Source organism: Melanostigma gelatinosum (assembly GCF_949748355.1).
Source record: "Melanostigma gelatinosum genome assembly, chromosome: 2".
Taxonomy (NCBI): Eukaryota; Metazoa; Chordata; class Actinopteri; order Perciformes; family Zoarcidae; genus Melanostigma; species Melanostigma gelatinosum.
In genome coordinates, this window is record NC_136635.1 from 3280469 (window position 1) to 3286350 (window position 5882).

Here is a 5882-nt window from a genome sequence, read left to right on the forward strand (position 1 = left end):
CCGGAGAGCCAACACTGTGTGGAGACAGAAACTGAACATTGGTGTGAAACCAGGTTGGAGGGCTTTATATAAACCTGTTAAAAAGAGAACTGGAGACTTACAGTGGAGGATTTTGCACAGTGCTGTAGCGGTTAACGCTTTTATTTCTGTTATTAATCCCACTGTTTGTAGCCAATGTCCGTTCTGTGAGGAGGTAGAGACCGTGTTCCACTGTTTTTATTATTGTGACAGACTCTGCAACCTTTCTGACACACTGCAGGATGTTTTTAAAGGATTTGGTGAGACCTGGTCCAGGGCCACCTTCATTCTAGGAGTCTTGTTTAAAAAAAGTGAACGCCTCCAAATGGAAGCTGTTGAACCACTTGGTTGGAGAGGCCAAACTGTCAATTTACAAAAGTAGGAAGAACCGAGTAGAGGACAGAGCAGGACAGGAGGCTCTCCCTATGTTCATCGCTCTGGTCAGAGCAAGAGTTTGGGTTGATTTTAGATATTTTAACAGTATGAACAACATGAAAGATGTCAGTGAAAAGTGGTGCTTCTCTCTCTCTCGCTGCTAAACTCCACCATGGGCCTGATTGATTTGACCAGGAAGCACGGGATGAGGATTCCGCCGCTGTTCGGGTGTTCAGTGGAGCTCTCAGCTCACCGGCGGTGAAAGTCACTGTATCAAACGTTCCGCCGTTATTAGGAAAGATGACATAATCTGGTTCTCAGTTCATCCACAGTCATTCCTTAATGACAAGCCGCGACCCAAAGAGATTATCAATGGACTTTACTTTCACAACTTAAACGTACTGCTCTGCAGTGTCTTTCCTCGTCTCAGTCCTATGTGCCGTATTTGATTGGCTGAGCTGCATCACGTGATGTGATTCACTACCCATCAGCTTCTGCTGGCTGTTAAGTTTCATTTCACGATGGATACGTCCCAAGTCTCTTAATTGCATCCATTTCCCTCACTTGCATCCTTTCCTTGCGTCTTAGTCCCTCCCACCAGGGATGCATGGAGGAAACCATGCAAGGAGAGAGGAACGAGGAAATGAGTTTTAAGATACATGAAACGTCATGTGAAGTGACGTTTCTGATGACGGAGGATCAGCTGTCAGTCGCCTTTAACAGCTGGAGAGACTTCTGAGAAGTTTGTGTCTGGTCACATGATCACTGTACTTAATAACAGTAACTAATAATTAGTGCTGGGCAACGATTACAATTTTTAGTCGCATGGATTTTTTGCGGTTAATCGCATTGTTATGGCAAAGTTCAATAATGAATTCAAAAGTAGTGTATTGTGCACTTGTATTTTAAAGTACTGCTATATGAACAAAGGTCAATAACATTTGGTTTGTAAACACATCAGGTTCTTGTGAGCAGCAGTATTCCCTTTACATAGCAGTTCTATCTCTTCACTATCTGTGCTCAGTGTGTGACTGTATGTGAAACGTTCCACTGCTGTGCAACAGGAATAAAATGTTTCAGCAAAAATGTCTTCATGACAGTCAGAGCATGTGAATGCAGCTCTACTGTTCCTCAATATCACTCAGAGGTGATGATGGTGACCCAGCGATCAAAGAATAAATACACTTTATGCACAATTTAGGTGTATTTTCCCTTTAACTCACGAGATGCAGGTAGCATGTTTTGTACTTAATGTGAATATAATTCACTTATCTTATTCTGAAAACCGGACGTTTGTCTGAAGAAACCGGATGTTGTCTCACATTAATCTTTCCGCTAACTTTCTTTGCTAATTTTTTAGGCTCATACATGCAGTCATTCGTTGTGATCCTAAAGGTGCGTTCACACCAAACACGATGCGAATACTAATCGATACTCATCAATACTAATCAGCTGCAGTTGGCTCCACTTCTGTGGCTTTTGTTAGCTTGTCTTGCTTTAGTTTATCTAACTATACTTCTCCCACACGCTGCATCAACGTAGTCTGCTGAAGACTTCGTCCACTGCTGCCAGTGAGCAAGACCATCAAAATAAAAATATATATATTTTTTTAATTTAAAAAATGCCTCAACGCCGATAAAAATAATTGTCGGCGTTGATGAATGAATGAGTTGACGCTAAATTAATGTGTTAACTTGCCCAGCACTACTAATAACTAACAAAGACACAGTGACCACCACTGTAGGTGTTTCTCTCTGTAGTCTGTTAACAAACTGTGTCCTGTTTACAAGTACAGGATCCATTTCTACCGGCAAAAAGCTCTACTTAAAACAAGCTGCACTGGAAGCAGAGCAACTGAGGAAGACAGGAGTGAGATGAGAAAATAAGAATGGGAAAACAAATAATACATGTAGCGTATTTAAGAAAAATTATTAAATTATAAAATAGATATAGCTTTGTGATTCCGTTTAGGCCAGCAGAGAAGGCCTCGCAGGCCCAGACGGCCCACCACTGGTGGCCACAGACCTAACCTCATACCCCCTCATACCCCCTCATACCTTCTACCTCTGGAGATCACTCATTCCCACGGTCCCCACAAAGAAACGCCACCGTTACACAAACCATGACTGGTGAACCAGACCCCAACAGCAAGGTAACCCCTCATTCCTGCTAGCCTGCTGTGTGCCCACAAACAAATAATGTAGTTACTATATTTAAGTGAACTAGACTTTGGATACATGTTGCCGGTATTTGTTACACTTGTATTTACAGCTGTTTTTGCAGTTGTGGCCGAACAATGTTACCCTGCTGACCTAGCACACAACAGCAAAGAAATAGCAGTGTCTACCACAGACTAGTAGAACATCCTCAACATGGTACTACAAAGGGCATTGACATGATAAAATAGGCAAACACATTTTGCTATTTTGCTTCCCAGTACCTGCAGTGGCCGACTGAAACTCATTTGTTCCCTTACATAAATTACAACGTTATTAATTAGATGGCAATTTTATAATTCTCACTAATTGAAAAAAGAATCATCAAAGCCTCATTTCACAGATCATCATTGTCATCCATCTCATCATAGACACTGACGAAACCAGCAGCAAACTGTTCAATGAGAAAATAAATGATCCACAAGACAGGCTCCATCCCTCTTTTTTCAACCACCTCTGACCCTCATTATCCAGGTATTCAAGGATACGTTATTGTCATCATGCAACACAGGGATGCACAATGAAATGCAGTTGTACTCTATTTACAACAAAAGAAAAACATGACAAACCACACAAAAGCAGGAGTACTTTCCTGTAGTGCATGTTTGAATTTGCATCATAATGAATGTAAAAAGCAGCAACACAAACAGTTATCTGGTCAGATAACATGGCCGACATCTTTACATTCAAATCTCAAAATGAGGAAAACACTACCCATCAACTGTGACTGTGTTTGAGCACCAACATCATGATGTGAACAGAGTCCTCCTCCTCTGCTCCGCCAGAGTCCTGCTCTCCGTCCTACTGTCCACCCGTCAAGTGCTGCTTGAACCTGGACCACGATAGATCCAGGTCTCTGTGAAGATGTGGGCTCTCTTAAAGTCTTATTTCATCCATCACATTTTTCTGTGACCGGGAATCAGACAGCCAGGAGTAGACTGGGGAGTGGAGTAGCCTTAGGTCCTAGCTGGGTTAGCTTAGCTTAATAATTGGCGGAACCATGAATTCTGCACTCTACCAGAAACTCCTGAAGGAGAATGTCATCAGTTGGTGATATCAAGCTGAAACACACCAGCAGGTCCACCTCTGAGTGGCTCAAAATGAAGGTTTTGGAGCGGCCTAGTCAAAGTCCGGACTTAAATCTGATTGAGATGCTGTGTGCATGACCTCAAACATGGCATTGCGGCATGCTCGAAAACCATCCGATGTGGCTGAATTAAAACAATTCTGCAAAAAAGAGTGGGCCAGAACTCCTCCACAGCGATGTGAAAGACTCATTGCCAGTTAGCACAAACGCTTGATTACAATTGTTGCCGCCAAGGGTGGCACAACCAGTTATTAGGTTTAGGGGGCAATTACTGGTTCTTTTTTTTGACAAAATGTTTTTATTGGCTTTTCCACAATACACAAACAAGACAAAACAAGGCACGACAAAAGGCACTTAGAGAAATTTCAAATAAAGATAAAATTAAAGATAAAAATGGCATGTGTTGTTGGACATTACTGACCGTTTCTCAGCAGAAACAAAAATTAAAAACAGTAGAGGGTGACAGATATGTACATGCACTGTACTGTTTCACAAAGGGCCAGGTAGGTTTGGATAGCTTCTCTCCCATAAGAAATTAAATCACAATTTAAAAACTGCATCTTGGATTATCTTTGTCTAATATTAAAATTAGTTTGATCTGAATCATTTAAGTGTAACAAATTTGCAAAAAAATACAAAAATCAGGAAGGGGGCAAATACTTTTTCCCAGCACTGCAAGTGTCCAGGATCCTCATTACTGCATGATGGCTGTGTTTCACCCTCTGGTCAGACTGGAGGTCACGGATCTCGTGACCTCAACCTGAAATGTATGGTAGCTTATATTAAGCTATCCCCGATTTGCAAACTAACAACCAGGTTATTGAAGCTTCTCCACATCCCCACTAACAGTGCACTGACTGTATTAAGCAAGCTACTGTGTAGGAGTTCACGTAGCTGCATCTGGCTGTGATTTTGCTTTTTTCCCCCCACTTATGAATAAGAGGACAGAGCTGATTGTTTGCATCTTCCAGGATTGTTTCAGATTTATAGATTTAGGTTTTCTCTGTTACATCCAATTATGTGCACCCATCACAGTATTTGTGTCACGTTCTCTCAGGTTCAGCTAAGACTCAAGCGCAGACACAGACACGAGGTGAAGTTTAAAAGTAAGGTTTTTTACTTGTCACCCAAAAAAGTCAAACAAACTTAAAGCGACTCCAACAGGGAGCGGGCAAAAAAAACTGAAATAAAAAAAGGCAAAGTCACAAAAAAGGAAAAGGGACAAAGCAGGAGCAAGCGCTGGAGCACGGAGCAGACACGAGGGAGACACAATGCTGGAACAGACAGGGCAACGAACAAGGACGATCTGACAACCAGAGCAGGGAAAGCAGGGGAGTATATATGTGTGGGGTGATGAGGAGATTGAAGGCAGCTGGGTGGACTGGGCAGGTGAGTAGGATGAGTGTAATCAGGAGACACAGAGACACAGGAACACAGGGGGCAAAGCCTAAACCGTGACAATTTGTGGTAGTGTCACTGCATTACAACGATAACGATACGTTGTTCTGGCCTATTCTCTGGTAGGACACCAGTCAATCTAATACTGGGCAGAATGTGTGCCTAATCCAGACCGCTTCACAAAATGAAATTCTAGAATAAGTTCAGGACGAACTGACTTATGCCCACATTACCTTTTTCCAGTCTCGTTGGCAATAGTGAGCCAATGTCCTATTCCTCAGCAGAGGAGAACTTCTTTTTCTCCACGTCAGCGAAGCTCATAAAGTCTGTGGGCAGCATGACGCTGAACTCATTCAAGCAAGTGCCCTGGTCATTGCTGACCTCATCACAAATCTCAATAACCATGCTCAGTTGGCCGAATGAAGCTCTAGCGTAAGTTTAGTCAGGAAGACTATACTCTTGCATGCCTAAGCCCATAGTTTATTTCCCATACATCTGCCAATCACTCCTCACTCATTATTTCCTTGCTGTTATTGTTTGGGGCTGTTTAACATAATTTCAGCTGGTCTCTCTATCCAATAGCACAAAGACACAATTACATCGTTGGCTTATCATCTTGCTGCTGTCTCTCTTAAATATGATTGTCTCTCTACCTTCAGTATGTTCATGCTACTGTTACGCACACCTACACCTCCCCATCTCCACCCAGTCTTCATCATCTTCATCAACTCTTCATTATATCAGCCTCATCAGCCACCATCACCTGTGTCTGGACTCCATGGGGGGAT